General features: G+C 40.6%; 1 protein-coding gene across 6 annotated transcripts in view; it reads left to right on the forward strand.

Moving 5' to 3' along the window:
- Nucleotides 1–27092, forward strand: part of cntfr (ciliary neurotrophic factor receptor) — a 262439-nt gene that overhangs the window by 43244 nt on the left and 192103 nt on the right. For 4 of the 6 annotated variants that reach the window (XM_046067328.1, XM_046067327.1, XM_046067324.1 and 1 more), the window contains one exon: nucleotides 6112–6152. The exons of 1 other annotated variant lie outside the window; for it this stretch is intronic. The gene's annotated coding sequence lies outside the window, so the exon portion shown is untranslated. Of the gene's footprint in view, nucleotides 1–4175; nucleotides 4193–6111; nucleotides 6153–27092 lie in introns of those variants that run through there. One more of the 6 variants, XM_046067326.1, reaches the window with a different exon arrangement.

The raw sequence follows: 27092 nt of genomic DNA on the forward strand, positions 1-27092 counted from the left end.
ACACCACAATAACAAGTTTATATTGAATTCAATTTTATTGTTTACTCGATTATTTGTGATTTGTCACACAGTGTAATTTTTTACCTTTTGTCAATTGTATAATGTATTTTATTGTATTAGAACAGTTTACTATTTTAGGATGCCTAATAACATCTGGCAAGGGGACTGTAAATAAATAAATAAATAAATCAAAAAAATTATAGCGCCAAATCATAAGAGAAGAATCTCAGGGCACGTTTCATGTAGAGCAGGTCTAGACCGTTCTGTTTTTTTCTTCTTTTAATTTATATAACATGCCATTATTTACTCAGTGTAATTAGGGGAATATTGTAAGACAAAACCATTATGTCATCACCTTTTGCTGCTCTATAAGAACACTCCCTGAACTGGCCCTGAGTGCTCCCACTGGGTATTGACTATTAATGTAATTCAGTGCACACTGGGCTCACTTGTTATATAAGGCCTTTTTTTATTTTTTTTTTACAGATGACTATGACTGTGTTTTGTTATTCTTTGTGGCATATAAAAGTGAGAATACAAACACTTGCAGGTATACAGTCTAACCATTCCTACTGTCCTTTCCCCTGTATATTTCAATCTCACAAATAGATTTTTTTGGTTGACTGTTCACATTCTTTTATAAATAATGGCCCATATCAGACTCCAGAGTGAACTGGGCACAGCCTGAAAGTGACCCACATGTGCAAAATAATAATACGATGTCACATGCAGCACGCTGTCGTACAGGAGTGAACATGGAGGTGGCTGCTACTTCTGTACAGAGGTGTGTTTGGATGCTGAGTCGGAGTCTAGAGCAGAACTGTGAACGTCACAGCTGAATACATTTCGATCTGATTGTCCAGACTGTGGTCGCATTTCAAAAATTTGGACTTTTATCTGATTTGGACCACATGAAAGTGGCCCAAATCCGACCTGGAAAAGATCAGATTCCATGTGACACGGGCTGTTCACAAAATGACGATGTTCACATATGTGCAAAAAATATCAGATTTGGATCACTTTGGCCTACAGTCTGAACACGGCCTAGATCAGGACTGTCTGACCTCCTGATTAACTATGCTGTACCAGTTGCCCGTGGAGGATTTGCACATATGAAAATGTTACAAATTGTCACTTGAAACTTCTCTCATCTTACCTCTCAGCCTGCTCATTTCCCCCCATTTTAACAACTTAATGAGAGGTGGTTCAGTCATTGCGCAGTTTGTAACACTGTAAGATAGGCAAACCTTCAAATGTATGCAAAGCACATGTGCCCATAAACATAAAAATAACATTATATATTCACTTTATGGTGCATTTACATAAGAAACTAGGCAGTGTCACTTTTTAAAAGCTATATACAAACTGCTTTGCTGACACATGTACACACTCTCACACACATCTACCTATTTTCGTCTACCTATTCCTTTCTCTGTTCATGGTATATATCTGAGAGCCCTGCTCTCTCCCTCTTTATGTAGTGGAATACAACTTGCTCTGTCTTTTTCCTCCTTCCTCTGTTTTCATCATATTACAGTATGACAGAGAGACCCCCACCCATTTCATTAGAATAGGCAGAGAGAACTGGATCCAAGATAAAGCATCTGCTGCAATGATGTCAGATGACAGTTATGAAGCAGATTATGAGGCTTACAGTCTAAACTCTCTGCCTCCAGTTTGCTCTCTTAACCTCTGACACCCTAACCGCGCAATCCTCTTGTCTTTTTTTCTCACCTTCACATTTGCTTTCATCATTTTTTCCACCATTATTATTTAGTTTCATGTTTGTTGTCACTTTTCTCTTTTTGAAATTGTGAGGGTGACTCAAAATGTGCCCCTCATTGTTCTGTCCGCACCAAATCACTGCCAGTATTGCTCAAAGACAGACGATCATCAGGTTTTTATTTCTTAATTGTAAACTGGAGATCGGCTGTGCGCCTCTTCAGTTGCTGTTGCGACTTTACAGATGGTGGTTCAGCCCCTGTCTAGATGGTATTTGAAGGTAGACATCTGCTAATAATATACTATGCTTATTGAAGCTTTGCCACTTTAATTTACCTGATTCCCATCTCACCTTTCCCTGCTCCCTCTTAGCATCTCTCTACTTTCTTCTCTTTGTTCTCTCTTAGAAGTCAGCATCATTACCACGCCATTATATTCTCTTTAATCAGATTAAAGAAAGAAATGTGACATACAAACAAAATAGCAATTTTACAACAAACGAAACTGCACTTTTACATTCTTCTTCCATTAGATTCATGCTGTGCTGTGACGCATGTAATTAATTTAGCTTCTTGACATTTCTACCACTCACTTGGTTGGTAAACGTATTCTGCAAATAAATTGGCAGGCTAACATGTTGTTTGTGGGATTAACCCCCACTATGCCCATAGTTAGATTCTATGTCGCTCCATGCTCTTTTAGCCTTCATCTTCTTAACCTGATCCCCTTGCTTGCTAATAATAGCCCTGGCTTTGACAGAACAGGCAGGGAAACAGAGCAAACGGGGAGAATTGGGGGACTGTTGGCTGGATTCACATTAGATTTTGTGCAGTGTGCAGTTCAGTGGCTCCTAGAACTCATTTTAGCCCATTGATTTATAGTGGTACCTCCACTGGAGTAACCTTTTCATTTTTTGTCTTTATTTTTAGGTTGTTTGTGCAAGGTGATGTTTTATACTCCAAAGTTTGCTCATCCTGCGGCTGCCCTAGATTTTAGAAGCAAAAGCTAAACAAATGTGTGAATGGTTGAGGATGAAATGAGTGCAGGCGTGTCCCTGTGTGGAATCAGAAACATTTCTGTTAGACCTTAATCAAGGTATATATGATACCAGTGCGATAGCGTGTTTTGTCCCTCAGATGGGAGAAATTAAGACGAGATGATGTGGAAAACTACAATTTGGCCTTATCCCTAAAAGCGTGTTGGTTCTGAAGTGACTGACTAAGAGAGCAGACAAATGAATAAATGCAATCCCAGCTTTGGGCTGGTGGCTGCTGTGAACACCCCATCTCTTGCTGTAATCTTTTATCCCGGAAAAAAAAAATCACAAAGCTGTGCAGACATCTGTTTGTAAAGTGCTTTGTGTATGGCCAGTAGACATGGCAAACTGCCACCTACTGTCGCTGTTACTGAGCAAACTTGATAACAAACACAGTAGGATATAGCCTAGTAATTAAAATATCCCTTTAATTAGCATTTAGTTTCAATACATTTGCTTATATTGTAAAACAGATACGAAAGTAATCCAGTGTCCAGACACAAGATGCACGACAGCTTTCTTTTGCATTGCAAATTAAAAGGCCCTCCGGGTTGCCTGGTTTAGCATTAGCTGGTCCAAGATCAAAAAGGTGGAGATGCAGGCTTTGAGCCAAGCATAGCATGACGTGGCTTAGCCAACATTTTTTAATCGTTTGACAACATTTTGAGTCATTTTCCTAGTCCCAGTCTCTGAGGGAATGTATTTTGATGTTAAACTCATGTCTGGATCGACAGCCATGATTTTGAGATTTTACCAGGATTTGGCTGCCCACTAAAGTGAAAATCCACCCATGCAGCGATGCTATAGTGTAATAACAAGTAAAAAGTGTGGGGATTGGATATCTGTGGCTACGGAATTGGGGTGATCTTTTGTAATGGGGCTGTTGAAAAGACACATGCTGAGTGTGCAATTATCTCTGAGAGTCTTCTCTCATTGTTCACATTCACATCTCATCTAGTTGACTTCCTCTCTGTAGTAGCTACTGTATATTTAGCTCCCCTCTCATTCTCTCTTTCTTTCTTGCATAATCACGCTTTGGCTCTCTGCATAAATAATTGTAGCCTGGCCCGCTAATACTGTCGAGCTCCCTATCTGGAACTGCGCAGAGGCCTGTGGGATTTGTTTTTGCTGATTTGCTTGGTTTTGTTTTTGGGGTTCTTTTGTTGTTTTTATTTGTGTGTTCTTAGCTGGTGTGAAATGGCGTCGTGTCATCTGGAGAGTTGAGGAACTGCTGAATTGGAAAAGTACAGCTGGTGTCAAGGTCTGGAAGAAGGAGAAAACGAGAGAAAATGTGTGTGTGTGTGTGTGTGTGTGTGTTAAGAGGCACAGACAGAGTAAGGCAAAGAGACAAAAAGAACAAGGGAGCCTGAGACGAGGAGAGAGGCAGAAAGAGGAGGAACAAACAAGAAGAGGGAGCGGGAGAGCATCTAAAAGGTGATGTTTCACATGATAGCACGTTCTGCTGTTTTGCTGTACGGCAGCTTTCAGTATATCTCTACGACTCTCTCTCTCTCTCTCTCTCCTCCAGCCAAACAGCCAAGCAGGCAGGCATGCACGGTTTCTGCAAATAAATAAATAGCCTTTCAGCCACTGATGCCTCTAGAGAAACTGAGATGGGCTGCCTTGACTCTACATAAAAAACAGCAATGAAACAGAAAACTAGCAAAATCTCTAAGTGTGATTCTCAGGCCAGATTCATAGTGTGGTAGAAGATGTAAGGGGAGGTGATATTTGAAGACTCTTTTCACTGGACTCAGACACCATTAAATGGCAAGATAGTACTGAAACACTTTTAAATATCCTGTGCAATTCAGGCTTTTATCTTGCTGCACAAAGGGATCCTGGCCAAAACAGGATTATTAAGCAATTGACTGCTGTAATTATAACAGGATTTACACGTTTACACGTACACATGTTTTTCCTCTTATCTATATTAAGGAAAACTATGTATAACCTCTCTGACTTTTAATGCTCGTGCTGTAGTTAATACGGTGGGATGAGTTTTCTGCCAGTGCACTGATCATCACTTTTAAGAGTACATAATCGTTTTCTTGTTGGCTCTAAACCATGAAAGCTTTAGAGGGCCAAGAAACCCTCTTTTTTTCCCACATAAGTTCAGAAAATGTCATTCTATCGCGAATAATTAAATGAGGAATACTTTTTCTAATTTTATTTTGAAAGACATAAGTTCCATGTATACTGTGAAGGTTGAGTCAGTTCAGGAGATGCACTTTTGTATCTCAAGCCCTGAAAACTATGCCGTACTACTACCCAATTAACAGCTGCGGTATATATGTGTTTTTAGTGGTTTATATTGTCATTTTCTAAGGGAACACAGCAATCATAACTGACTGACTGTCTCTATAGTTAAGTTGGACTGTAAAGGTACGGGTGACATCTAAAATTTCAGTGCCTGGAGAGGTAAATGTTGACTCACTCTTATTGATCAACAGCCCTCTAAATCCAGATATAATATTACTGTCATTTTGTGGTAATGCTGTAGAGAACCTATATATGTGCAGTGAATTCTGTTTGACTGCACACTGACTCGCACTGGTTCAATAGCTTCCTTACAGTTGGAACACTTTGAGCCATGCTTGTTCTCCTGGTGCATTTTAAGTCATCAACTCAATGTAAGTCACTGAGATTGACTAAAATGGAACTCCTTTTTTCTGATGCTGTCACATTAGGATTTAACTGTACTTTATTAAACTGAGTTAGTTACACTCAAAATTTTGAATTATGCGAATTAGATTCTTCGCTTTCCAAGCTCAAAAGTCCAATTAGATTTCCTTCTGTTCTACCTACTGTCTTCTATTCTATTCTCCAGTATTGAGTTTGTTGCAGCTTTTATATTCGACACTAGACCACTTCATCAGCAGCGTGACGTGGCTGTGGTAACAGCCGTTTTACAGCACGGGAGATTTGGCTGATGTGCGTGGCACGCTAAGTTACCATGAAGTAGAGCGAGAGTGGTTTTGTGTGTGTACATATGAGTGTGTGTGTAGTAGACAGTGTGAGAAGCGTGTAATGGGCTCACCTGTCCCTGGCTGCAGACTGATGGGCAGGAGGGGAGAATGGAAACCAGATGGATGGAAGGAGTGGCAGAGAGAGGGGAGATATGAATGCACAGAGAAGATTTCAGAGAAGACTTCACTAGACTACCTATGTGCATATGTTTTGATTTTGACTTTTCACATACATGTTTAAATTTTGCCTGATTAAATGAACACCATAACAAAATAAAATGAATAGGTGAGATAAAGAGAGGTGAAAGAAGAAAATAGTAAATGATAAGCTCAAATCCTTCAATGCACACTCTCTGTGAACTAACTCTGGCTTGTTTTTGACAGGGTGAAGAGGAAGATCGTGCCGTCGTTTCGTCCTGTCCAAGGTAAGTTGTTTTCAGTGGGATATACTGTACACGTCTTTGCTCCGGTTTGGACACACTGCAACTCAATTGTTTTCTTGCTTTTCAATGTCTTGTCCAGTCGAGTTTAGGCTTTATGTGCTGCTTTTGTTATTTGTGCTGAGTAAGTTTCATGAGTCAGGGGTCCGTGAAACTCATTTCATTTTCCTTATAAATAGACCAAAAAACCCTGCTCTTGTTCTTTGTTGTCCTGCTCAACCATCTAAGCGGTGAATTGGCATCATCTTGTAAGTGTGTTCTAGCATCACATGAAATGTCCCTCACACCACTTTGAAAATGGTTTCAGTGCCGTGATCAAATGAACAATGGGAGCCACATGTGTGAAAAGCCACAGAAACACCGTGAACCCGTTTTAGCATATGTGAGAACAAGGCTGTATATGAGGTTTTGGGTCTCTTGAATCAGGGCTAGGATTCATGAGAAGTTGCATTTGTTTTAAAGAATATTGTAGGAAAATTCGTATGCAGCAGCTGTCCAAAACCTCACATTGAGAACCTCTGGCCTGCCAGTATGGTGGTGTCTGCTAGCATGTCTTCGGCTGTATCTGGTTGCCGTGGTGATGTACGCTTGTCAGCAGTCGGATGTGCAACGTGTGTTTGTGTGTGTGTGGTGGCGGGCGTTGAAAGGACTCCCTGGAGGCAGATAGGGTTCCTCTGTCCAGAAATGCCAGCGACATACACGTGTTGACGGTCCAATACAGAAACTTTAGAAATGTGGGCATGCAGACATTACACACCGTCACACAGGCGCCCGCAGACACTCAAGCACACACACACTGGTATAGGAAATGCACAGACGGAGTGGACACACACGTAGATAGATATTCAGATTCCAGGCAGGCCGCTGCCATGCATTCATACTGACAGCTCAGGACTATAAGATTACATACAGGGAAGTCCATTCCTGCCGCAATGCTTTGAACACTAATAGTATGTATACACACTTTTATTAGTTAAGCTAAATTTTAATGCCACTCATTTAAAGTGAAAAAGAAAAGTCTGCATCCGATGTTGACAGACTTATTTTTATGCCTGAGCGATATTTGCATGCAGAATTAGCAAATGCAAATTGTTGCTCACTCAGCAGCTGCACCAGAGAAATTGGGGGTTAAGGGCTTTGCTTAAGGGCAACTTGACTATAGTGGATGAGGGAGGGGAGAGCATTACTCATTTGCTTTCCCCAGCCAGATTTCCCCCATGCCAGTCTGGGGATTTGAACCGAGGACACGAGCCCGCAGTAGCTTTAGGCTACGGCTGACAGCCCGGTGTAATGCAGTGTAATTACTCCGGGATTCTGTTTTCGCCAAAACTGTAATTGAGTTCAAGTTCAAGATTTTATTCTTCCCATCGGGACGGTTGGCTTGCAGCGAGGCACACGCCGTGTTGCATAATCACGATAAACAAGGAAGTGAAATTCAGAAACACAAGACACATTAAATGGTTTGAAAGGAGGGAAGACTCAGGAGAGCTGAGGGTCTGTCTGTCTGTTACAGGTAAGGATGTTAATGGGAGTGTAGATAAATGTGAGATTACTCCAGTCAAGATACATAATCCATTAGTCTCACATCTGTTATGATGGCATTGCAGAATAAATGTGAATAGTATATTTTAGTTTGCTTTGAGCAGGGTTGTGTTGATTTTAGAGGTACAGTGACTTAGTGGTTATATTGACCTTTAAGTCTTCTTGCATAGTCCACTTCATCCTTATTTAGTACCTAACCATGTGTTTTAACATTGTCACAAATTTTTATAGCTCTGATTTACAAGTGGATTGGCGTAAGCGTGTGGGAAGAATTTGCAGGTTCACAACTGCAACGAGAAGATAGACAGTACATCTTTCTCCACATTTTATGTTTCATTACTTTGCTGGAAAAGTAACAAAACTGAAACACACTGAGAATGAGCATTCAAAGGTCATTATTGTTATTTGTATTTGTATTAAGGTAATTCAGTCAGAGGCAAGGCTATCCAAAGCAATATATTTTCTTCAGATCATATGGGGTGGTCTAGTGAAAGTATTAACATGATAGAGGGCATGACTTTTGTATGGTTTAAATGTGAAGTTAGATTTTATGCTTTATGGTCTCACAGAGATGTTATCCAAAACAAATGCAACTGCATTGTAAATAAGTGGAGTGTTTCTCTAGCTGCCAAGGTGGCGTTTTTTTTTTTTGTTGCAGTGATATTGTAGTGTCCTGTGTGGTGATACTGTTATGGGAAACATATATTCATAGTATTGTGGAGCCCTCTTCATCAGACTCGTGTTATTCATTTGAGCATTACTCTTGGTAGCATTAGCTCCTCTCTGTGAAGAGGACACTATGGGTAAAATCAAAGCTATGTTCGTCCTCACTTTCTGTGTGAAGCTTTCTGAGGTGGAGTAGAGACAACACACTGCCAAAGAAATCTGCATATAAGAGCTGGGTTTCTTGACATTTCTTCCTCTGAATGCATTTGATTTGATATTTTTAACTTGGACACAATGCTGAGTGGTTTTGCAGCTCTGAACTGAACACAAACAAAACAAAACCTGTCACCTCATTCAGCCTACTCGACTCTTACTGGAGTGTAGAGATCAGTGTGACTAACTGAAATGACTAGTCCACATACACAGATTTAACCCCATACGTATCCATGGCGAGTTCAAAAATGCCTACGTGAAGTGGTGTACATGCGAGATGGTCCGTGACGATGACAACCTTTCTGACTACCGCAGTCAGTCCCGTTGGCATGCAGGTCGGCAAGTGACTTTGTAGACACCACCTTGTCATCTACACATGTACAAGCGCATACATCACCTGCCTGTGTGTGTGGGGGGGTCGTAAGTAATGTGAGACTGTGTGTTTTGATCCCTCGGGGTCGCCTTGTCGCCAGAAACCCCTTTACACACACGCGCGCACACGCTCACACACACACACACACACACACACACACACACACACACACACACACACACAGGGGTTATTTTAGAACATATCAACATTAATTTGTCTACAATGTACCCTGTACAAGTGCCAGGTTCATTTTACAGTTTGGAGCAAATTGACTTTAACATTGACTTTTCGTTTTTAAAACCATGACACGTTTTGTATCTGGGTGCATGCGTGCCTCCGGTTTCTCTCATCTCTCCTGACAAGTATGTGTGTGTTAACTAAGAGCCTGTTCTGAACCTAATGGAGGCCGAATTACCTGAGAGCTCTTCCAAGTTCACTCATTATGTCAGTATGTGTTTTTGTTCCTTTTTGTAATATCTGATAAGCTTTCATTTATCCTGCAGCATCTCCTAATTGTTTAACAGTTGTCGTCGGACACAGAGAGATGTTGCTGAGATCCTTTCAGTTTTTAACACTTTTGAAAGAAAAAGAGATGAAGGAGCCTGCAGAGTAAGCAAATCATTACATAGAGTTAAATTATGCTAAGTGTATCATTACGAAATATTTAGTTTTTTTGAAAGACAATAGTATGTAGTGTTCCAGAGGTGGGCTGGACGTGTTTTTCCCTGTGATAGTTCAGACTAAGGCAAGGCATCAGTATGAATGTCACTGGTTAGCATCTCTGAACTAACGTTGTTGACATGGGAGCGATAAGGCAAGGGATAATACAACACCAGTGTTGTCCTGACCGTGCAGACAAGGCATCATTTTAGTCTCACTCTCTCTCTCTCTCGCATGATTCCAGGGCTTTGTTGACAGTCCAGATGTAGCCTATTCACATTGACAAGGCGATATTAACATCAGCACCGGTTGCCATCTCTGTGACCAAGAATTGCTGACAAGGGGAATAAGCCAAGGAATTGTATTAACCCAGGCGTCTTCTAACCATGCTGACAAGATGTTATTTTCTAGCCCTGTTGCTGCTGTTAGACAGCTCTGAAGACATTACAGGCTAGCGCTACTGAGAGCAGTATGTCTGCTCTGTAAGATGCCATTTTGACAAGCCAGTATACAGTGGTCTTAAGCACTGTTGAGCAGGGAATGGAACGGCAAGGAATAGAATTAAGGCTGGCTATATTGACTATACATGTTGACAAGGCCCGAGTGAGCGCTGGGCCTTGTGTTGCTGACAAGACACTGGATGCTTGGTGACAAGCTGCTTGCTATTCCACACCCATGTTAGCATGGCTAGGGTCACATTGACATCTGCAGTCTGGGGAAACTTGAGCCTATCTTTCCAGCAAACATTGTGAGCGTGTGTGTGCCCATTGATAGGGATTAGCAAAGATGTGTGAGCCCGGCTTCTGGGGATGGCCCTGGTTGCTGCTGGAGGTCAATGCATGTGCGCTCTAATGTCCGTGAGTGTTTGTGTGTGTGTGTGTTTGTGTGTGTGTGTGTGTGTGTGTGTGTGTGTGTGTGTATGTGTATTTGCCAGGCGGTGGGGGGTTAGGCCTGGATTGCAATGACAATGGAGAGGAATTTAAATGAGAGAAAAAGGGGGATCAGGGACGTTTGCAAGGAGGATGGAAGAGGCTTTGGCACCATTGTTAGTCTTCCTCTTTGTCATTCTGCCTCTCTATCTCTCTATTACAAATCCTTTGCTCTCAATCTCACTCTTGGCTACTACATTCCTCACAAAAATCACTCTGCCTCTTGTGATTTTATCTCAACTTATCCTTATCTCTGTTATCTCCCTGCGTGTCCTTCCACCCTTTTTAATGTATCTCTTATTGAGAGTTTATTTTCTTAATCTTTTTCCTTTCCCACTCTAAAGAATCATAAGTGCTTCACAACATGCAAAGAGGGGAAGTCAAGTTTTTGCCTCCAGGTGGGTGCAGTGACATCCCAAAATCTTTTCGTCACATTGGGTTGCCAGGTTTGGTACCATTGTGCCAATATGAAGACAAAGACCAAAGCCTGTTGTCACCCTATAATCACAAAATGCTGTCCACATACAGGTTTAACAAACAATATGTCATAAGACATTAAGTCTTAACTTTAAAATACATTTTAAAGAGGTATTTCTTTCTTTTTGACAAAGTTAAAATATGTATATTTCTGCGGCTTTATTACATCTCTAAAGCTAATTGGCCGAGTCAAAAATGCCCCTGTTTCTTTTTGTGTCTAATTCTCACCGCCTCTTTTAATGTCTTTCATTCAATGTCACTTAACTCTCATCAGTTGTCTGTTCTCCATTTCCATCTTCCTGTGACTCGCTGTCTCTCATTGTCTGTCTCTTTGCTGCCCCCACCCCCTTGTGTTATTACCCCAGCAGTCTGTGGTCAATTGTAGTCCAGTTACTAATATAACCACTCTCAAAACAGGCTCATTGATTTTAATCTCTCTCTCTTTCTTTCTGTGTGTCTCTCTGTCTCACACACACATGCACGTACACTTTCTCTCCCCATCTCCGTTTGTCTACCCCCCTCCATCCGCCACCCCTTTGCGGCTCTAATTGCGATCAATTAGGAAACTTCAGAAGGCTGAAATAGGAGCTGTGACAAGGGGCATCCGCTGAGTTGGCGGGGGAGAGAGGGAGAGAACTGGAGGAGGAGAGGGACAACTGTGACATAGAATGGAGAGAGGGTGGGAGGGGCGGGAGAGAGAAGTCTAAGTTGGTGTCGAGAGATGAGCTAATGGTAATAGCGTGATTGATGTGGCCACAGTAGCTGAAGTCACATCGTTTTTCATGCCAGGTATCGATTCCTAACAACCTCTTGTTAGCTTTTGGGCGGAATGGACGGGGCATGGCACTTACATCGCCATTGGTTAGGGGTTGTATTCCCATCTGAAATGTATGCAGTTACTCTGCTGAAAGGTGCTTTTAACAAAAGCATCATACTCTAAATTCTGAGAATACCAGCTGGAAAGAGACAAGCTTGCAAACTGATTTTAAGAGGCAGTTTTGTTGAAACACATTCACAGAATTGGTTTTGGTTTCATATGTCAGAATATTTCATTAATTCTGCTCAGTGCATCTTTTCTCATTGTCTTCAAGTGCAAGAAAAAAAAAGTAACTAAAATAAATTTGAAAAATGTAGCCTAACAGGTCTGTTATGCTTTTATTCGCAAGAACAAAACCAGTGGATTTGAAAGGTGAAAGATAAGAAAAAAGAGATACAGAAACACAAGGCATTAATATGTAGGAGTGAAGTAAAAATAGTGATGGCAAAATATATACTCTAGTTGACGAACTCTAAGTTTTAGATGTAAAATGGTAAAGCAAAAAAGAGCAGCTTTGAAAAAAGGAAAACTGTTTTAACACCTTGCCTGCAGCTGGCGCAAGTGTCTTAATTGCAGCAGTTATTGCTTTCCTTGCCTGTAGATGCTGCACACGAGTTGAGTGTCTACAACCTCGAAGCTCATGTCTCTTTGCGACTTAATGATAATTGCTTGGCATTGTGATGCCCAACATGAATGATACAGTGTGTCCCTGTGTAATTTTATTCTCGTTGTGATAGTTGTGTGCCTTTATCCCCCTTCAAAAATGCAGGTAATCAAATACAGACCCGAGTCGCAACTTTCCGCTTTTCTCATTTTCAGTTTATTTACATGTGTGTTACAGACTGTCCCCTAAACAAAAACTCTTATGACAGCTTTGCTAGAATAGTCTTTTACAGAAAAACAAGGAACTTCTTCCAGTTAGATTCAAGGACCCCTCCCCCCAAGGCGAAGATTATAAATAGCGTTATTATCTGGAAATTTTTCTTCACAGAGACTAGAGCGTGCTGGTTGCCTCAAGCTTTCTGAGGCAACTGCTGAAGAATGTTTCGACCACAGTGATTGTACAAGATTCATGTTATTTCACGAGGAGCTTGACTTTCAGATAAAAAGAGCTTGTAAATAATGGTAATTTTGGACAGTTCCTGTCAGAGATATTGGGATGTTTTCACTGCCTTGGGTTTGTTAAGTGTTTCTGTTTTTGATACATGTACCAGAGGCTGAGAGCCTCTGGTCTCGTGTTTAGCTGGCTTTGCCTTGGGGCATACCAACCCTTTTATCTTGTCACCCTAATGCATGTATATAAGTATGTGTGTGTGTGTGTGTGTGTGTGTGTGTGTGTGTGTGTGTGCGTGTGTGTGAAGAGAGAGAGCAGGAGAAAGAGATAGCAAGATAGGGAGATGGGAGGATCAATACAAAGCCGTCAGGAGGTCTGCTACTCCCAGAACGACAGAGAGAGAGAGAGAGAGAGAGAGAGAGGGAACAGGACACCCAGCAGAGAGTGGAAAGGGAGAAAGTAATAAAGAGAGAGACAAAAAGAGAAAAGAGTGTGGAGGAGGAAGAGAAAAAGGAAGCGACACAGGAAAAGAGGGGGGAGAGACGGATGGACAGTAGGAAAGTAACAGGAAAGAGAGATAGATGGGGATGGAGATGGGAAGGGAGAGTGGATGTGGCCGGTGATAAATGAACAGATACAAGGGAATGGAAGAACGGGGAGGAAAAGAATAATGCAGATGAAAAACTGCAGACAATGAAAGAGGAGGTGAGGAAAAGGGCAAGTACCGAGCTTCGGGGAGAAGACTGGAAACGGTAGTACTGCCAGTTGTAACAGGTGAAAATGCACTCACACAAAGATGTACATCTGAAATGTAGTTACCCACTGTTAATCCCTTAACATTAATTTAAACCTAACGCCAACCAGTTATTTTGCCTTCATAAAATTAACCAAATAATATAAAGCAAATGTCCACAGTTGGGAAACAACCTGTTATCACTGAGTCATGGTGAAGTGATCACGCCAATAAGCCTCTACTTGCTGAGCTCTGAGCCCAAACCCCTTAAATATGAATGTTAAATTTAAGAGAGAAATCATCCCAGAACTGGAAGATCACACATTTGATCCATAAATTGGACAATGTGTACATCAAAATGTCAGATATCCTGTTAAAGTGTTAAAGCAGCTAATGGTTGTGCACTGTGCCGGCTAAATGCCTTCAGAGGTAAATGTCAACCTGCACTTTGTTGTATTTCCTGTCTCTACTGTATCTCATACAGCAATAATAGATCTGCTGTTCAGCTGATGTTGTTTGTTTTTTTTGCCCAGTGTGCCTCATAGTGCCAAGTCCATGCACTTTTACAGCTGGGTGAGTCCGGTGGGATTTAAACCTCGTACTATGGCAGTGTCAGTGCCGCGCAAGAGCTCCTCCTTAGAGAAACAACAGAAAACGAAGAGTATTTATAACACCGGTTTAGATGCATAATTCAGCAAACATAAACATCAAATGCGGAGAGAAGCGAAACTGTATCCCACAAGATCTAAAAGCTTTGTCTTGACACCGATAATGAATATTTAAACCCTGATGACCTTACCCTGCGTATGTCTGTAAATGATTTACTGTTCTGCCTCCCACATGTCTATTTTTATACCTTTTTTCTTTTTTTCCACCTCTTTTTATCTTCTTCTCTTTCTTCTTCTGACACATTTTTTCCCAACTGCTGGCTTCCCAGTACTTTAAAATCCTTAACCAAGACAGATAGCAATGAGTCGCGAGCCTGATGGCAGCAGAAAAAAACTGCAGAAATTAACACTAAAAGAATAAAAATGGAGAAGAAAATCATCTGATCATCTGTGACTTATCTGTGAATATCATCAACTGTAATTATCTCTCTGCAGTGTATTTCAGCCCCCGATGATTAAGCTTCTTAATGGGCTCTGGGAATAGTATTATTTAATGTAGGGGAATAAGATGAGGAATAATACCCCATTATTATTAAATGTATTCGAGATGAAGAATTTCAATTGTGGGTTTCGTTATACTTGGGCCAATAATGACCCAGGTTCCTTAATGAAAGAAATGACTCTGAGGCATAACACAGTTTTTCACAATGAAGCAAAAGGATGTAATGACACGTCTCTTACCCTGTAATGCTTTATCTGGTTTATAGCGTGACAGGAAAAGGAGGATTTCATGCTTTGATACAGAATTTAACTAAATGATTTCCTGATGCTAATCAGTGGGTCATAGTTAATAACAGTGCAGGAGACTAAATCCAAAGATAAACAGTGAAAACACCATTTTATTCTTAATATTATATATTAACATTGCAGTGCAGTTAGTAGATTGTACTGCATCGGTAGTCTTTGTTTAAACACATTCTTTTAATGATGCTGATTGTCATGCATATATTGGCAATTATAATATGTGTAAATACCCCAATCACGTGGATTATAAGAAGAATATATTTAGAATATAGGTGGCACATGACATGAGGGGCATTTGTGTTAGCGAAATTACTTTTAGGGATTATATATTTAGCCTACTGGGCTGGGTATCAAACTCACATTTTTCCTTTTTAGTTTGGTTCTGACTGTTTCAAAAACTATCAAGTACCCAGAGCTGGCATCAGATATCTGCTCACATTTGTAATCTAGTTGTCTAATTCTTTGATCAGATACTTCCTAATTTAAATCAAAAGTTTGGCCAGTTTTCCTCGAGGCTCAGTTCTTGTGCAACTGCTTGTGTTTAAACAACATTTGGGAACTTTGGATTCTTTTGTTAAATAAAAAAAATCTTTGTAGAAAAAACAATGCTATCAATTTAAGGATCATTTTGGATCTGGTACTGGAACTTAGGTATAATATTGGCAGTATTATCAGAAAATGTTAAAGCAATACTCATCATTAACAAAAGATTAACACAAGAATGAAAACAGGCAGCTAATGTGCTTTATTCTGAATTTGGAAATACACCACAAAAACCCCAATAAAAAAACAACAAAAAAGCCATGTATCCTTATACTACAACAAGCCTAACTGACATCTAACAGTATCACTTTTACAGGCCAGGTTATCTAATATTAGACACATTCAGTGATGAAGACCAACAGCCTCATTTCTAACAGAATATGGCTTTGCAACCTGCATCTCTCTGCCTGTCTCAAGGTTAGGGCTCACAGGGGAGGAGAGGGATCAGGTTACACTAATGCATCATGGCTGCTGGAGGACACACATGCGCACGCCTCGTCACACACTGTCTCACCCTATCTCTCTTTCTCTTTCTCACTCAGACACACACATGCACACACCCCTGAGAGAGCTGATACCCTTGTACAGGTCTAAAGCACCACCGTGGCCTTGTGTTATTGTACCCTTGCAACCTGCAAGCAGTCTGTTGTCTGTCTGGGCAAATCACTTGTCTCCAAAAATACTGCAACCATGTACAATCGCTAAAGGCCCTGCTGAGGTTAAACAGTCGCAGAGCAGTACGTTTCAGATTAAGCTCTGTGTAATGAGATATGCAGCATTAAGTTGTGACAAAATTGATTGGTAAGTTCATTTTGGGAATTTGATATTACATAATGTGATAATAGGATAATGTGATTAAGGGATATTTCAAGCATTATATACAGATATTTTAATCCTTTAGCTCAACAACAACAAATCAAGTGCATTTTTATGATACATAACTCAGAAAACGACAAACATATGTATTGACTATTGACTTGGAACAAAATGTCTTCCACTGTGTCAGAAATCCCTCTGTACACCTATAATTAATAATTAGTGTCAGCACTGTGATTATAACTGGAAGGATCAGTCATAATCATAGTGCTGATACTAATTATTTTATCATCGATGAATCTTACAATGATTTCACTGGTTCGTCTACAATAGTGAAAAACACGCATCCCAATTTCACACACCGCAAAAGATATTCAATTTAGAGTGATATAAAACACAGAAAAGCAGCAAATGCTCACATCTGAGAAACCGGACCGAGAGCATATTAGGCATTTTGCTTGATGTATGGTCTGATTTATTTCCAAGTAATTATTTCAGCAACAGTAGTGATTGTTTATCCACTGCAGTATGAAGGGTTACCTAAAAAAGGTATGAATGTTTACTGTAATTGCTGAAACTACTCTGCAGGTCAGCACGTCACAGTTAACACTTCATTCTAACAATAACTTTGCATGATCTTATTGAACTTTGTCAGGCTAACTGGGTACATATAAGATAACATTTTGAAGTAATGGATGATCATCACTCACAAGTCAGTCACCAGTTAATTGCTGCGTTCCTCCTGCTAATAATGTATTCACCCTTCTCCATCCTCCAGCCAGTGTTTGTTACAATGTGCAGGGATTGCAGTTGCTCATCTGGTCTTCCAAATTGCCATGAGTAGGCGCCCGCATTTGTTCTTACACCCATGCTGTTTCTCAATCTGCGTTCTTTTCTGTACTTGTGTTCTTGTGGACTTGTGAAACGTCATCAGTCGCAGCCAAAGTACTGTTCCAATTCAAAAGTCTGCATCTAGCCAAGTACAGTGAAATACCCGGATGTGTTCTTGCTCTGCCCGTTTTACCGAGCCTGCATCGGTGGTGACTTGTGTGGACTTCAGATAGCCAGATATCCCTGAATGCATTTCGTCGCCAAAACAGAAATGTCGGAGGAGAAAACTCAAAACTGTAACTTATAATACTGCTGTTCTTGTGTCACATATAGTAGTTTTGAATATAGTTGTTTAAACTCCAAATATGTGGTTGATTTCTCAAGACAGAACTGATTTAAGAAATTGCTACGACGTTTTCGGAGATGTGAGGTCCGGCCTGCAAACGGGTCCTGCCGTCATCAAGTCCGCTGCTGTTCTGAACTTGCCGAGCTTTAAAGTACAGAAGTCCGAACTTGGCGAACTCGGTATTGAGAAACAGCCCAGTCTCTGAAAAGTAGAAGCCTTAATCTCCATCTGTGTATCTGTCATGCATCCATTTAGCTATATGTCAATTTGTGCTGAAATTATTAGCACAATTGTTGATTCAGTATCTTTACAATTTGGACTGTTGGTCAGACTAAACATGCAATACGAAGACACCCCCTTGGGCTCTGGGGAATTGCTGTGGGTGTTATTCACAGTTTTTTTATTCCATTGCTAAATGATTAGTTGATAAATCTGAATAATAATTGACAGGTTAATGATTTCCATTATCCATAGTTGTGTTTTGAATCCTCACTTTTTCCTGTCCAGCGTGGTGTTAGAGCTGGAGCCTAAGCAGGACGTGAAAGGGAAAGAAGCAATGTTTGCAGTCTGTATCGTGGGGCTAACACACAAGACACACTTCCACACTCACATTCAGCAGATAAAAACCTATAGACATTCACACTGAGAGAGATAAAAGCTTCCCTGTACAGATCAGATGCACATCCATGGAGCCCTGTGAGAAGCTCCAGATTAAAATTTCCATTGGACGACCGACCGTTGACCTCTAATATTAAGGAAACACCGGAGTGCAATGGGTTGTTTTCTCTCTGAATGACATTCTCCGCCTTACACTCATGCACAAGACACACACACACACACACACACACACACACACTCCTCAGTGTAGTGAGAGGGCCTTATTGTGTGAGCCAGAGGAAATGCAGACACAGCAGAGGACAGGCCATCCATTGATCCGAGTATAGACTCCTCTCCTTCTCAGCCTCCCTTCTCCTTTCTCTCTTGCTGCTATCCCACACTGTCTCTGCCTTTTTTTTCTATCTCAACCCCTGTCTTTCTCTGCTCTATTGTGTTATGTGCACTCCACTCTCCTACATTTAGTTTATTTCTCCCTGCAATCTACCACCTCTTCTTTCTCTGTATTATTGCTTTTTATCTCTTGACCATTTCTTGTTTCTTCTCTCTCTCTCTCTCTCTCTCTCTGCCTGCTTGTATCTGGTAACCACGCTTTCTCCCACTCCTCTGTCTGCTTTTCTGGTAGCACTTTGGTCTTTATTATCTCCATCTACCAAAAATCCTCCTTTCTCTTGGCTATTCCCTCTGCTTCACTTCAGCTCCCTTTCCTTCTCTCAAATGACTAATATTCTCCCCTTTCCCATTCTCTCTCTCTCCCACCATGCATGGTACGTTGGGAGCAGATGTAGTTCAAAACAGAAAAAAAAAACTAAACGAAATGTAAGATGAGGGCAAGAAGTAAATAAGAGTAAAATAAGAGTGAAGGAAAGAAGAGTTTAGGAAGAATGAAGAAACAAGGAAAATGGACTGATTATCGCAGGGGGAATTGAAAGAAATCGAGTAGGAGTGGGGAATAAATAGTGAGGAGGGAAAGAAAAGATAAAAATAATGAAGGGATGACAAGCGGACCATAGGATAGGACCATGGCAGAACATGTAGGAGAGTTAGAGGGAAGTGAAGGAAAGCAGGACAGAGAGCAATGACAGGTAGTTTGTATGTTAAAAGGTGCCGGAGCTGTGCCAGTAAAAACAGGCGCAGAGCTGAACAGGAGGAAGTGATTTAGTGATCACACACACAAACACACACACACACACACACACACAGTACCTTCAGCGAAGCAACCCTCTGGTGACTAGTGATCCTTAGAGCTCTCCTCCTTTGCACATCCCTCCTCATCTGACTCACTCCTTCTCTTCCTCTCCTCCCTTCCCTCCCTCACTGTTTCAGCAAGTCCCTCTCTACCTCCCTCCTTCACCTTCCCCCCATCCCTTCTTCTTTCTTTGCTCACTTTCTTCTTTCTCCCTCCCTTCCCCTTCCTCTGCTCCCTTCTCCCTTCCTGCTGGACAGGCGTTTATGTGAGCCATGTGGACCTCCCTAATGACATGTGGACCTGTTTGTTTGTTTTGAAGGTGCTGACATGTTCATTTGTGTGTGTGTGTGTGTGTCTCTGAAGTGCTGACATGTGTGCGTGCGTGTGTGTGTGTGTGTGTGTGTGTGTGTATGTGATGGAGGTGCCGACAGGTCTGATCGCGGTGTGGTTCCACTGAAGTCATGCCGACGGCCTCTTAGCTTTGAAGAGGCCAGTGAAGAGAGGCTGGGGATGGCAGGAGATGGGGAGGAAGGAGGAAAATTTCAGGAGTGCAGGACCAAAAGGAGAAGAGAAAAAGAAGATAGGAGGGAAGAAGAAAGGGGGGGAGAAAAGTGTGAGGAGAGTAGCTAAGGGGAAGGACTAGTGTATTACAGATTGTAGTTATTACAGTGATGGACAGAAAGGATGGGATGCAGATGACAGAGGGGAGAAGGTTAACAATGATCAGACAAAGCTTCTGTCTCATTATTGTTAAGTAAATCTTCTTAAAGGATTCAGAAAAACACATTATTTTACTGTATGCCTCGTAGAAAAAACCTTCAGAATAAAATTCTAAAGCAAAGACCTTTTTGATATACATAGTTGGACAGATTATACAGGGCTTTGATAACACGCATGATGTGGGAGAAAAGCAAGTCCTCCAAAGAATGTACTATCTTCAAGGTGGTTATTGTATACCAGGCGTGTTGATTTCCTGGGAGTAGCTGATATTTGTAAGACTGTCTCAGTTGTCTAATTTATTATGGATTTCTCCCACATGTTTGTCAATCTACAACATCTGCCTTTTTACAAGACTATATTCAAACTAGAGCAACGCACACTGGCGATGTTATGTTAATATTACCAATCAAAGTATGGCATGGAAGTAATAAATTGGAATAAAAATACAGTAAAAGCTACAGAAATAATGTGCTTTAAACTGTGTACCCTAACATGTCTATATCTACATCTATGTATTGCCCTTCTCCACAGGTAGAGCTGTTTCTCTGAAGCCGCCTAGGCACAGTTGGGAATTCAGTTTGCTTTGTGTGACTTGAAGAAAGAGACAGCTCTCCAAAAGACAATACCGTTTGGATCAGCCTTTTCTTTTTCCACCTTCTGTACAATTGTATATTTCCAAAGACCCAACACGTGGTCTGATGGAGTGTGATTGAAGCACCATGTCTTTGAAGTGATATAGTCAAGTTTGAAAGATGAAAGGAATCAAGAGGCAGAGGCAGATTTTCTACTATAATGACTCTTAGTCTACAAAATGTAGCACTGAGCGTGCAAACAAACTCAAATGCACACACAACAACGCTGATCACCAAGCCAGCCTTAACGGTGAACAACTCTATCTGAACGGGAGAAAGATAAAAGCCGGTGTATGTTTGCTTGTATTAATCAGTCACTGTGGGAACTCACCTGCCTTCTGGGGACAAAAAGCTGGCAGATTAATGCTTAGATTAAGTAAACAAAGTAGAGTGAAAAAATTTGCTGCATGCTTACGTAACATTAAAGTGACCATTTTCTGGGATATTACAAAGTTTTTGTCCATGTGTGTTTTTCCCCCAAATTCAGCCAGCCATTTGTTTTCAAATTTCCTTGGAGGTTGGAGGCAAAATGTTTTGTGTTCCAAACAAACAAACCTAATGTCTTCTGTGTTTCAACTTATTTAGTCAATATTTCAAAACAAAACTCCTGGCAAATGTGCACCAATCACATTTTATACTTGGACACAAATGTCCATTGTGGTGACCAGATTTCTGAAATTTAAACCGGGGACATTTTTGGTTTGGTCAGTATGTCATTAAAATATAATGTTATATATGTGAAATAATAAAGGGGGATAATTGCAATCTGTCAAATATAACCCTAATGAATATAATCAACTCATTTCAGGAAAGAAATAACCTTTCAGTCAATAAGCAGAGGCTGCAATCACTGTCTGGCAAGCAGAATACTGCATTTCATGTATTGTTTTTGGCCATTTAAAACGTATTTTAAGAGGTAAAAAGTCCTGGATTTGTTGGTACATAGCAAATTTGCAAAAGAGATCATGTCTTCATTTTATATATAACTCAGTAGAAAGTCATGTTAAATAAGGGCTTCATTCCACTCCGGCGGATGGCAATCAGTTTTCGGCGGACGGTCACTTTTCAGCATGACACCTGTATGCCCTGCTGTCCAGTCTTTCTGGCCACATAAAATCTGATTTCAGGTCTATTAACACCTTATACAGTCTATGAATAACACACAATTAAAAACAGGGACATTTCCGGGGACAGCTCCAGACGGGGACAGGCCACCAAAACCGGGGACTGTCCCCAGAAAACGCGGACGTCTGGTCACCCCTATTCTTAATGCCACCCGCTGAAATAAAAAAATAAAGCAGGTAGCCTAAATCCCTACTTTTGAACTAGGCCAACTGTTTTTCTGCACATGTATTTATGAGAGCAGTATTCATTATTTTTACAAAACGTTAAGTGGCTTAATGCCACTGTCTCCCAACGAGTCCAAGCATCAGTGGCAGTAGCAGCCGGAGTTTCTTTCTATAAGTTTCACGTTGCAGTGCTGCTTTAGATGCTTCAATAGCCTAAATGAGATGCAGAAATGTTCACTGTTGAAAGCTTTTTGCTGGTTGCACAAAGTTTACAATGGACAACAATGTTCTTCTTAGACTCTTAGACTGTGGCACAATAATGGCAGTAGCTGCTTACAGCTGTGGAAAGAATGCCTCTTTCCCTCATTCTCCATTCTTCCTTTAGCTTTTTGGCTAACAGCTGACATGAATACCGTAAAACTTCAATTAATAGCGGAGTCCGGTGTAACCGGTATGGTAGGAAAGACATGAGAAAAAAAAGTGCCGACTCCCGTTACCTTTGAAGCGCTCGTTAAGTTCGAATGTGTGTGTCATGTGAAGTCCATTGCTCTCTGTCTTCTAACTTCTGCCACACTTTACAACATAAAAGCGCATAAGCCTACTGTCGGAGCTAGATCAAATGAATGACGTGTATTTGATATTAACTGATCATTTTAATACAAGTAATACTGATACTGTTTGAAATAGATAAACAGTTTCATAGTAGCCTATTTCAGTTTTGTGAGAAATTAATTAAAGGACTGTCCCATATGGACGCCTGTCCCAAGTATAGGCAGGGCCAATTCAGTGATCTTAGCAAATAAAAGCCTGGGCTATTAATCAAAGTTTTATGGTAACTAATGATCGGTTCTGCTGACCTGCTGCTCAGTCGAGCATTCACATCAAGGATGGTGCGTTCAGTAACGAGTAACGCAGCGTTACTTGAATTAGTAACTAACTAAATAATCTCTTACACTACTAGTTACTGGGAAAAGTTATATTATTACAGCAACACTGCTTGCCAAACATGGAAGGGTGCAGGTTCAATCACGATGGTAGGAGGTTCAGTGGTCAATGACTGTGTCATCGTCCATTGGCTCAAACCCTAATCAGAACCTGGAAATTCGAAGTCCCGCTTGGTCCTGTTGCACATAAGGGGCTGCGGGGTCCCAGAAGTTGGTGTAGGAAGTGTTTTGACAGCGTGGCTAGTTAAGAGTGATTGATGCCCGCAGCCCTCTCAGCTGTTAAGGAGAGATGAGGGAAAACAAGTGATGCAAATCAGATTGGAAGCTGCCTGCTGGCATCTGACTTCAGGAATGGTGATTAAAAACACATTATGACAAAGACAACATCTGGTGGTGCATTGAAAGCGCCAGCCGAACAGTAGTGTGGTGCTGCATTACCTTGGCAGAACATGCACAGAAGATGAAAGGTGTGCTGCAAAACGTCAACCTCACAGTGAAACAGTGAAAAATGAAAAACAAAAAAAGTTTATAATTAAAGTCCCATTTATACTGCTTGTTGATGCTTTGAGCAAACTGAAGACAATCACCAAATTATTAGTATAATCATGATCATCATTTCGATATATTTCATTATATTTTCTGAAAACTGAAAACTTCAAATTCAGTGTAGTATTTGTTATGTTTTTTCTGACTAACCCATTGATTTAAAAATAAAAGTTCATGACATAAGTCAGCAATATCTCACATAATTAATCAGTAAACTATTTTGGAACTTGGCAAATGATCTCTGCAGTGATCTGCATGAAATATATAATAGTCTTTGATTTGGTTTGCTTTGTTCCTGAGGTAAAGACTGTGTCACCTATCAGTTACATAAAAAGGTAATTAAAAGCCAAATAAACAATGACAAATGGGGACAATTTTCCTTGATGGCACACCACAAAAGACAACATCTGTTCTGGCACTGATACTGGTAGGGATGTTCAGTGCAGCACCTTCCTGATAAAGCGTGCGTGGATGGTTGTCAGGATGACTATTACTCTGGATCAGATGAGTTTTTGTCAAAGTCAGTAAACTTAGAGGATGGTGTGACTGATCATTACATACACGAGGACAATAAAGTCAATAACATTTACATTTTTATTCTATTTATAATTGAATTATTAGAAATGTCTTTTTGTTACTAGAAGGTATCTGTTGCAGATGACAGTTGTGAATTCTCACCCTGAAACATTCCTCATTCCATCCTATTCTTTTATATATATAATAAAAGAATAGGATGGACTGGCGACCTGTCCAGAGTGTACCCCGCCTTGCGCCCGATGTCAGCTGGGATTGGCTCCAGCCCCCCCGCGACCCTGTATGCAGGGTAAGCGGTTGCTAATGGATGGATGGATGAGGATGGAACGGAATACTATATTATATTTATTCTTATATTATACAGTAGCTTCTTTATATTATATTTTTTGTGAGTCAGAGTGTTCTTTAGAGATTAATAATCTATATCTGGTGGGTTTGACATTTCATACTTGTGACATATGTTAAAAACACTGCTAGTTTTAATAGGCTTTACAACCTTTTAACAACTGAGGACTGCAAAACAGAAAAGTACCAAAGTCAGTGGTGTACAGGACTGTTACACTGCACTAATGCTGCCAATGTAATTTTGTTGTTATGCACTGTCAGCTTGACACTTAAGTTAGACAAACTGCATAATTAACAGAAGCCTTTACACATTTAGACAGTTCGACATGAACATGTATGTCTGTATGGTAGGTGTGAATGTAGTTTTCATCCTGTGTGAAACCTATGGTGGTAATGAGGCCAATGTTAAACCAAGAACATCAAACGTTGTCTGAAGCTTCAATCTCTAACTACCGCCAGAGACAGAATCAGAGAGACTAAAGGAGATACATTTACAAAGATATATACAACATACGGAGACGAATGTGAATTCAGGAATTCAGGAATCCTAATGTGTAGCACCCTATATCAACAACCAAGCGCCCTGCTGAGGTGCTCATGAACTAGACACTGAAGATATATTGACTATATTTATCAAAACCAGCTGTGGTGTTATATATATAAAAATAGTGTGGAGAGCAGTAGTTATTTGTTGTACAAAAAAGTAGTTTGAAGGAATGAAAAACTGTCACTCAACACGAGAAACATCATGCCTCTCCACTATTAAATTGGCATTTCATTCATGTATCTAAAATTCTGAGAACTACACTGACACATTTGTCAGTGCAGCTCAAACAAGAGGAGGTAGTAAGAAGTGACATTTCTTTCCTTTAAAGCTTGAAATATTGTGACTTGTCAGTGGTCGACTGTCACTCCCCGCTGAGTTTAAATTAAAACGGGGTTATTTGAAACCTTTAATCCTTCCTCCAAATGCAATACAAAGCCAGTGAGATGAATTCTTCAAAGACAAAAATATTAAATTGACCACAGTTTTGACTTTGCGCTTGAGTTGTAAAATCTGCAATATGGTTTTGGTAATCAAATGTGTTAGGTAGACTGATGCAAGATTCAGAAACACTTCCAACATTCTTCTGTTGATCTTTAGTGTGAAACGGGTCTGTCGTGTCTATATTTGAATTAAGCGTTGGCTGAAATGCCACTTCATCCATTAAGCCATCTGTCTGCCTGAAAGAAAGAAGGGAATCATTTTTGCTCCATAAAAATGACACCGCCAAGATCGTATCGACAGATCCCAGCTTGAGATTTCCAGTAATCTTGGTCATATCACTAGCAGAGATCAAATGCAGATGTGGTCTGTCAGAAAAATAACGGAAAATAGATGAGTTAATGTTTGGGAAGTATAGCAAATGTCTGAAAAAAGTGAAGAAACTAAATGCGGCTCTGCCATGGGGCACAAAGCACACAGATTAAGTATTGCGCAACTGTCGTTTCACATTTCTGTGATATTTTCGACTTTAACAGCTTTGGCTCCATCGGAGAATTAATGCCTAGAGAAGTTTTCACCCTGCCGTTGTAAAACTGTTGAGTTGAGGCCAACAAAATGGAACGTAACACTAGGATGCCCACATTGGGTGTTAAGCAACATATCTGAGGATTAATTTATTAGTCCATCCACAGAAAATATCAATGGCATCAATTAATTGTTTATTTGCATCAGCAAAACACATTTTGAAGGGAGTGTAATGCCACCCGTTTTTCTATTAACAGGAGGAATTTGTTAATTAACATAAATTACCAATATGTTGATACTGAACGTGTCAGGGAAATGTTCCACTATCCAAATTATTAGCCGAATAATTACAGTTTTTAAGGTTATGTGATTATCAAAACTTCACCTAAACCACGATCTTTCCCTCCCCTTCACTGAAGTGCTTTTGTTGCTTAAACCTAACCACAGACGGGACTAAGGATGCGACCCCCGGCCTCCGGTGTCAAAGTCCAGACCCCCTCCCTGCCGGGGTAAATGTTCATTCACTCAAAAAAAAATATATATATACTTTGCCTGTGAAGATTATCCAGGCAGCGATTACGTTTGGGTTTTGGGACATTTTATTGACCAGAGAATTAATTTATTATTGTTTTGCGATTAATTATCGTGTAGTTGTGTCTTTTATGAGAGAGCTGCAGCTGTTAAAAACTGGGCACAGAAAGTAATGTAAAGCATGTAATGGGTTGTTTCAATCAGCTTTGAGATAAAGGGCAGAGGAATATGCAAATTTAAATAAGTTGGGGAAAAGAAGATGAAAAAAAAAGGCAATTGCCCAGAGTAGATTGTTTGTCTCGCCGAGTGGAGACGTTTAATTTGTTATGGTCGTATTCAAGTGTAAGCACACACACAATCACACACGGTCACAGCCATAAAAACATAATGATATGCATACACACACACACGCACACACACACACCTCTGAGACCTGGCCTGGGTCTCCATTGTAAACGCTACAGTTCATCTGTGTGAGCTGTAGTTGCGTTAGTAGCTAATTAGTTTGGCACAGCAGCGTTCTTCCCAGGCCCTGAGTGTGTCTGTGTGTGTGGTGTGTGTTGGGGGTGCAGTGGAGGGGTTAATCCTCGCTACTTGTTGTTCTACACCACTGCCCCCCTCCCCTCCCGTCAACTTTCTGCCTGTCTTCTCTCCCTTT

Source organism: Micropterus dolomieu, linkage group LG13, assembly GCF_021292245.1.
Source record: "Micropterus dolomieu isolate WLL.071019.BEF.003 ecotype Adirondacks linkage group LG13, ASM2129224v1, whole genome shotgun sequence".
Taxonomy (NCBI): domain Eukaryota; kingdom Metazoa; phylum Chordata; class Actinopteri; order Centrarchiformes; family Centrarchidae; genus Micropterus; species Micropterus dolomieu.